Source organism: Elaeis guineensis, chromosome 5 (assembly GCF_000442705.2).
Source record: "Elaeis guineensis isolate ETL-2024a chromosome 5, EG11, whole genome shotgun sequence".
In the NCBI taxonomy this organism is placed as follows: Eukaryota; Viridiplantae; Streptophyta; class Magnoliopsida; order Arecales; family Arecaceae; genus Elaeis; species Elaeis guineensis.
The window spans coordinates 131,733,945-131,743,169 of record NC_025997.2 but is presented as its reverse complement, the minus strand read 5'-3'; the positions used below and the strand labels follow the sequence as shown (position 1 = coordinate 131,743,169).

General features: G+C 38.4%; 1 pseudogene; it reads right to left on the bottom strand.

Moving 5' to 3' along the window:
• Positions 1–9,225, bottom strand: LOC105046301 (probable proline transporter 2; annotated as a pseudogene).

Sequence of the window (9,225 nt, the reverse complement as noted above, 5' to 3'; positions counted from 1 at the left end):
TGAACTAAGAAGCCTTTAAAGATCAGCAAAGAGATGATAGGTTTTTGAATCAACAACAATAAGCCTTAGGGCAGCAACAGCAGCTGCCACAGCTAAGCAGCTGAATCCGACAATATTCAGCCAATGCCAAACCTTCCTGAAGGCTGACAACTTATTCTTTTTCACGGTCAAAAACATGTGATTTGCCAGAATGAATGTAAGTGGGAAGACACTCAAGGCCCCTGTCAGGCTCATAAAGTCTCCAAGGAATGGCAGCAAAGCTGCAACAAATGTGTTTATTGTAAGGTAGCCTCCTCTTACAACAACTCTAAATGACACATTATGGAAAGAAAAAGCGCTCCCTTTTCCTCTTCCATACTCTGTATCCAAGTACTCATACATCGGACTTGCAAAAATCTGAAACAAATGAAAGATCGGTGTTAATAAGCTAAAAGCCATTCAAGATCCAAGCTGCATGCAAAAAACAATAAAACTATATGAGAAGATATTTCAATGAATGTCAAAGACTATGAATTTAGTAACATATTATATATGACTGGCCTATTTGCTCTCATCAGGAACAATGACTACAATTAATTAGCATGCAACATCCCATGAAAAAGCTGTTATGCTAGCAGCAAACAGAGAAGAGACCAGGTTTCGAGGGATTCAAGAGCACATGACAATAGCAATACCAAAAAAAGGAAGCCTAAATAGTTGACAACCAGAACTATGAGCTTCAGACAATAGAATGCAATATCATGCTAATGTACAAACTAATTAACCGCAGCCAAGAGTTTTCAAGGTGAACTATTATCTTCTTGAACTGCCTGGTGGATACTTATTTTCTCAATTATGAAGAAAATAAAAGCAAAAAATAATGACAAGTATGAGGGAAAATACATGCAAAGCAATGACTGTATGTAAAAAGGCTGCAATGTTCGCCATTGTCTTGACCCAAGTTGGGCCATTGACACTATTGAGAAGATATGCTGATGTTGAAGAGCCATAAGCCCAATATCCCATAAAAGTAACAGCATATAGTGGCAAGACACCAACAGTGAACTGTAGCCAAAGTGCTTTATCCATGTTCTTGATGACAGGTGGTTTTATCGTTGCCTGTAGTAAGAAGAACAAAGAGTATCAGAAAGAACTGTTATGATCTTGTTATAACAGTATTTCAAAACATAAGTAATAATCTTGTTACAAAACAACACAATGGAAATTCATAAAGATAAATTTTCGATCTTTTCTTTTTAGCAGAAATACTGGTGTGTGTGTGTGTGTGTGTGTGTGTGTGAACATATTACCATTACAAAAATTTGGTACTTTATTGTAAGCAAAATTGGTGGGAAATGTAATCTGGATAAGCTGTGCAAATTAGTCCTCTAATAACTAGAGCAAAACTCAGTTTTACAGCTTATTGTATCATCAAATGAACATAACTAGAGCAAATAACTTCTACATTGATATGGTGTGCCAAAACCTACAGGGTTTGACATCAATTTAGAATATAGGCAGACCAATGTTTCACCACATACTTTGCTTAGCCTCAAGGCCTGCCCATCCAACTAGATTATTAAATTTTAGTAGCCCTAATCAGGAAACTAACTAATCTATTGCCTAGATTTCTGAAGGAGATTGGACATCCAACAATTAAATGACATTTTCTAGCCTCATTACAACTGCTTACACGAACTGAAAAATAAGCTGATATTCATTGGTTCATGAAAGACCAATGTGCTTGAGGTTCATTTTTTGACAGTTCTCAGATAGGTGGATCAAGACCAAAAATAAGTGGTTATTTGTCTCTTTGTCTTTATTGAGAATATTTATGTCAAACTGTGTTATCAAAGAAAAGGGGGAACAATAGGACACCAAAGATAACTAGGAATTTAGAATTAACAATATAGTATTAGAAGAACCAAACAAATTAAAAGAAAACAAGCAAAAAATAGGTTTAACATGGCATTACTTCAATGACATGTGTTGTCATTCACGACCATTGTGCTCAAAAAATGAGCAAAAATGTAGAAAGTTTAAAGACCTACATTAAGTCATCCATATACAGTGCAACTTAACACAAATCTAGTTCAATAGGTGTTATCAACCATCTTAACAAAATTACCAAGAGCCACAACCCTCCAAGTTCATGCCCCTCAAGCATAGAGACTTCAAAAATCTTTGTCTTTTATTCACATTTATCCCAAACCAGTTAATGTATAACTTGTGGGATAAGATATGGATGATTTTAGTCTTTCTTTAAAAAAATCTCAAGCAAATGACGGAAATCATCCTTGTCTGTCTATGTAGAAATTTTGTGGTCTCTAATAACTTTCCTCATGAAATTAGACTGCAAGCTGCACAATAAAGTTTCAAAACCTCTTTCACAAGTACGATTGATATGGCTTTCCATTAGGTAAAAGAAGCCCATCAGTGAAAGTCACATTAACCTCCCATCTCCAAACTTCTCTCTGCATTCTTGCTATCTATTTCCATTGTCTCCATTCCATTCATGTCAATATGTTACTACAGAATCCATTCTCACCTCATTGAATTCCTATAAGGATCCACAAACCTGTTCGCCTGTTACAAATGGAGATTATCATAGACAAGGATCTTGGCGATGTGAAATCTTGAGTTTGTAAAATCCAGTCTAGAAAAAGGAAAGGGATTCTATATTTTATTAAATTTCAACACAGATTTATTTTACTAGTTTATGGCCTTAACATGGAATTTGCTATGCCTACCTGAATCTCTGGCAGCATTCCTGTATTGTAAGCAAAAACAAGACTTGCAACAGAACCAATGGTAGTGAAAATCTTGCTCACATGTGACCCTGGAATGCTGTAATCTCGAGCAGGAGTACCTAATCCTGTATGAAAAGATAGATCTTGTAATTTCAGAACATTATTTTAATTTATAGTCATTTCAATGTATTGGCAATTCCCAGAATTAGTAATTACAGAAAGAAGAGAGGATATTAAGTTGCCTAAAATGATTAAAATAATATTATTTCCTGAAATAATACATCAATCAATAACCAAAAACGTTGCAGTAGTAATATGCCAGAGCTTAATATCCAGAAAAATGTTATAAGAAGAACAATTTCCAAAAGATGCTCCAAAGCACATTTGATTACTAATAATGTGGATCGATTCGATACACTGACAAGGCACTAATAACTTTAGTAACCGGATGCAAATTCCATGACTTTTTCTTTTTTAACCACAATCAGTTATACTATAATGGAGATACTTTAATGTAGAAGATTGAGCACACAAGAACTGGGAATGGTTAAAAACAAAATGTGAATAGATTCGATAGAATTAGCATGTTTGTTCCCAGTGAATAGGAAAACAGACATGCTAGTTTCAAGCTTGAAGTTACAAATCCATACACAGAACCCGTTCCTGGTTTTTCAGATAATAATGAAAACGAGCACATAAATGTCAAATCACTACTTCAATGTAGGAAATTTTAGCATATTCTTCTATATTCACATTTGCATGAAAATTCTCTAAACCAAGTCACTTCCTTAGTTGATACAGTAAGACAATGTGAAGGATAAATTAGGAACCTCCCCAAATTTGTCTTGTTTTACTCTTCACCTTAACTCACTTGCAAGCATTATCCAGGTTCAGGTTGATGAATCAAAGTTGATCCATCAAAATTTGAGAGCTATGTCAAACCCCAAATAATTGGTTCCAAATTCGTAACAAGGCAGCATTGTGCAGGGAAGTGGCCATTACAACTCCTAGAGCTTCAAGCATCGGCAAGAGAACTCTTCTATGTTGATATAGACTCATATAGTCATATAATTATAAAGACGATCCAGGACTTCCCTAGGATCAGAAGGAAAAGACATATAAAGAATAATGCTCAGCCTTGATAAATTAACCAAACAAATAAATCTACTCCACGATCTTCCTTTGAGAATTGTAACTAGCAAGAATGTTTCCCTGTGATTAAACAAGTTTTATTATGTGTTTGACCAGCATGGAAAATGTAAAGACTAGAGCAATAAAATATCTTGATATCTGGAAGTTTGAGAGGTGTCAGTCAATTTATTATACCTATCAACCAGCTGATAAAATTTATGATGTCTGTCTTCCACTAAACAAAACTGGAGGGGATTATCGAAAAGTCAGGAGGCTTTGCTGAAATTTCACCCGATATTTCAGAACCATGTAAAAGAATTAAAGTGACCACCACATGGTTTCGAAAGGCAAACTTCTTTCATTTGAATAACAAAATATTTCTATCCTCTACAAATCTTATGCAACAACCAGATTCGTTCTCTCATCCTCTCTCTTTGTGTGTGCCTTAAATATAGATAAGTGCAGATACTAACTATATAGCATAATCTAAACCTTCTGTTCAAGGAGTTGACTTGTGCAATGTTATAAGAAATTTGCCAACGAATAGTTGAATAATTATCGGAGTGATAAATGCAGGGTGTACTTAATTTCAAGTTAGAACAAGAGTCCAAGTAATATGCCGCATTATGTATAGCTGGTAATCTGGAATTCAAGACCAGTCATGGTTTGGAGGCAAATGTGACAATGAGATTGGTACCATCCTTAAGAGACAAAATGAATGCTACGATGATAAATATGAGACCAAGAAAAGTTGAAACGCCTAGCCAAATCCTCAGTGCTGATAAATGGGGTAACCCAAAGGCAAACAAAGCACAGGCAAACCCAGCAATGGCGATACAGTAGGGAAGCTTCAATGCATTATCATCCCTATAAAGAACATAAACGGCCTGCATAAAAAGAATATGGAGGTCAGGAATAAGGTTAGCCAGCAACAAAACATGCATTTTAAGTAACAGAGGAGGTCAGCTTTCCAGATACTTTGCTGTAAGATTGTAATAACACAGCCATCAACACAAACTGTAAGCCCATATGATTCAGACCTCTTTAGCAAAACTTTGGCAGATGCTTGTATTGTAGAAAGCAAGGTTTGCCATACCGTGCCGAACCGGCCGGTACACCCCATCTCGTACCGGACCAGCGGGGAATTGGCACGATTCAGCTGGTAAAATTGGTACACCGGCGGTACCGAAGAATAAAAAATGGAAAGTGAGAAAGAGAGAGAGAGGGGAGGGAAGGGAGGGAGGTGGGAGTCGCCGGAGGCCGGCGGTGGCCGGCTGCGGCCGTCAGAGGGCTTCCGAGCCCCGTATCGCCCAAAAGGGCTTTCAAAAGAGCAAAAAAGAGAGAGAGAGCGCTCGGAGGGGGGCGGGGAACCTACCGGACAGACGGTGCCTCCGTTGCAAAGCTCTCGATGGCCGACGAGCCGACACCGACGGTCTGAGGGTGGTCGAGCGGGCGAAGCCCCGGATGGCCGACGAGCCAACATCGACGGCCTGAGGGCGGTCGAGCGGGCGGAACCCCTCCGCGGCTCCGCCCCCTTCTTCTTTTTCGAAACAGACGACGTCTGTTTCGATTTTTTTTTTTATTTTAAACTTATGAAGTCGGCAACTGGATTGTCGATTTAAAATTTTTTTTAAAAAAAATAAAAATCGTGAAGCTGGCAAATCGTTTGCCGACTTCACTTAAAACCATGTTTTTAAAAAAATTTGCGAAACAGGGGCGACGCCCCTGTTTCACGCCTGTGGCGCCGCACACGTGGACGGCGCTCTCCGACTACCACAACGGTCAATCGGAGGCCGTCTGGCGGCCCCGCCGACTCCTTCCCCTCCCTCTTTTTTTTTCTTCCTCTTTCTCTCTCTCTATTTCTCTCAATTTCTCTCTTTTTTCTTCCGGTTCGGGTCGTTGGTTCGGTACGATATAAAACCATACCGAACTGTACCGCCGGCCGACCGAAACGACCGGCAGTACCGGTTCAGCAAACCTTGGTAGAAAGTTTAATCTTCTGTGACTTCATAATGATTTAAGATGACTGAACATACGCATCTTAAAAGTTCATTGTACAGGAATAAAACAGCCACTAGTCGTGGAGTTATCAACTGAAGTATTTTTATACAGTCATTCACCTGGTTCTTCTTGGAAACTTTTTTTTTTTAATATGTTCTTTTCGCAAAAGTGCATAGTTGGGTCTCCACTTCTTTATAAGTCAAAATAACTGAATGAATATGCAAGTCCATGCGAATACAATCAAGGTTTTTAAATCCTATAGAATGGGGGTGTCCGAATTTCTACATTTAACAGGATACCCCGTTGTCCGAATTTCTTTCCTTTGTTTTTTTTTTCTTTGTTTGTCTTTTTTCTTCTTTGCTTTCTACCTTGTTTCCTTCCTTCCTTCCCTTCTTTTCTTCTCCCGTCCTTCCTTTGTTTCCTTTTCTTCTTCATTCTTTCCCTTCTTCCTTCTTTCCTTCCTCTCTTTTGTTTTTCTTCGTTCCCTTTTTAACTTTTCTTGTGATTTCCTTCCTTTCTCTCTTTCCTCTTCCTTTTTCTTTCCCCACTCTGGATGCTTTCAGAGTCCCAGCCCCTTCTTAATTCCATTTTCTCTAAAAAACATAAGATGCAATGACCGAGATGCCCCCGATCCTACCAAGATTTTAAATATTGACCATCATTTAGCAATCACATGTCAGAAAGTGTTTGATGGATTTTGATTCTTCATGCTCATCGAAGCCATAAGATTAAAAAGGAGGATTTCCATAATGCATAAAGTCTAAAACTCTAAAAGAAAAGTATATTTTTTGTAAATTGTGCCCATAGAAGTAGTTTAATGATTGCTACAAATGTTTAGTATGATATAAAATATAAGATATTTTCTCTCAAATATCTAGATGGCATCATTCTAAAAAAATAGGTTGCCTCTAATGGGGTTGAATCCTCATATCTAACCCAAGCAAATTTGTTAAAACGAATCCACATACCAATAAAGCAGCATAGATTCTTAAGCATCTGGCTTCCAAAACTAGAGCCTTGATATATTGACATGATTCAAAGAAGAAGGAGAAGAAATATTTGTTAAAAAATTAATTTTAACCGGATGTTTTCAAACCAGTTTAAAATGACAATGGGCAGTATATATCCTACCTTCAATGCCTGCCCAGCCAAAATGATATATCCTGTGTTGATCATGAACAGATTAACATATTGTAGCGCCCATGTAAGACGATACATCTTTTTACCTGCAATAATCAAAACAGAAGAAATAATTGAATATCTAGAAAAAAGAAAAAGACCAACTTCCTAGCGAAGGAAGAGAATAAATCTAAAAACTCGTGTTATATGAAGATGTGAGATGTCATCTAGAAAGAATGTGTGTAAAGAGAGAATATTCTGTTACTTTAAGTTTGCACATTCTTCAACTCAACTTCCTGCACAAGAAATCTACTTAAAAAATAAAAAATCCTGCATAAGAAACTTTTGAATGAAATACAGAGCACTCAAGAGAACATACCATAGAGATAACTAGCAAGATCTCTGTATCTAATCCGCCGCTTACCACCAACTTCGTGAATATGGGCAAGAAGAGTATTAGCATGCAAGGATACAGCAGCCGCCAAAATCATACCAATTGTACCACCTAACCAACCCAAGAAAACCATAATGGATCCAGAATATCCAAGGACATACGCACTGTTCACTCCTGTTGTGAGGACGAATGCAACTTGATACCAAGGATCTGAACAACCAGCGCACAAGGTGAATGTAACATGCATCAGGACGTCCTTTAAAGTTTAAATATAGATCCAAGGAAAAACTTGTATTGGGAACTTAAAAATAAAACTCTCAAATAATCATGATCACCGTGTATCTGTGATCAAAATTCTACCAAGAAAAAGTGGATGCAAACTGGTGCATACCAAGGTTCCTGCATAGTCACAGGCAATTGGTGACTTTTGTCAAGTTAAAAAGCATAAGAAATGAGTCTACACATACATAATTGCAGTCAGTGATCCCTTTTCTTTCTTTTAGGGAAACATCAGTGATCCTTAACTTCGAGTTTTTCAAATTTGATGCAAGAAAAGAAACGTCAATAACCGATAAAAGATAAAAGGAGTAAAAAGAACGTTTGAAGACCTGAGAGTTCCCCGTCCGACTTGCTCCATGATCCATACCAGATTGAGGACCATGATTTCAAAACCCTAAAAATATAATAGTGGTACTTGTCTATTTACACTTTTTCAAGACTTCTTTAGCTATAATAGAAAAAGAAAATTGTCGTGCCAGTGCCTTCCACCTTACAATTCACATTGTTTGCTTGGTATTGGAAAAGCTTTGGCTTGAAAAGCCATTACTGAATTCCCCCCCGTGAGTTGCATAAACTGATGGGTGCCCTGCTCGGGATTTAAACCTTTTAAAATATCACATCGAATTGAAATCCAGCACATGCTAATAATTAAAATTTCAAACAGCAAATTTTAGGTATTGGAGACAAATCTGAGGGGAACCAAGAAACCGGACGCAAAGAACTACAAGGCATGAAGAGCACCTAAAGTAGATGTCATAATCGAACAGCATAACTCCAAATTGCGAACCAAATAACGATTGTTCGATCGTTAGCTTGTAGTATTAATCGGAAAAAAAATCCATAAAATTAATAATTAAAAATGCCGATCCAAGTAATCTTTCCTAAGTATTCGAACAGCGCGAAATCCAATCTCCAGCAAGCATTATTCATTCGCATCTCCCTTTTTTCCAAGATAACAGACCATAAATTCGACTGACTGTTGCTCAGAGGAAGGGGGGGCTATAAATTAAAATACCGTGGCTGATTTGGTGAGCGGTGTCATCAGACGCTTCAAGAGCCGCTGCCGCCCCCTCTTGGTAGCGGCCATTAACCTCCCCGACATCAATAGCCGCCATCATCGATTCCTCCTCTCTGCCGCCGCGCCGTCTCTCCCTCGGTGCTGTATATCGGGAAGAAAGCGGCGGCGGCGGCGGCGAGGTATCCCTCCGACCTCAACACCCGTACCAGCGTTACCCCTCCGAACCTCCGCATCTATAAATAAGCAACGGGGCGTCCAAAGAAGAGGCATCAGAAACAATGACAGTAAGAATTAATTGCCAATTAATGCCCTCCACGAACAAAAACAAAAAGGAATATAGCTTATATTCATTCTCCTGTTGTGTGATAAGAAGATATTCGAGCGGAGGGGCATGGAGGGTTCTCGGAATCGCCCTCCTCTCCGAAATTGGCGTAATTTCTATTCACGAGAGATTGCCCTCTCCACCGCCTCTTGCCTTGTCACCGTTTTACTTAATGGCAGCCTCGGCCATAATTTTTCCTGGAGGAGCCGCTTATTTTCCCGCCAAAGATCTG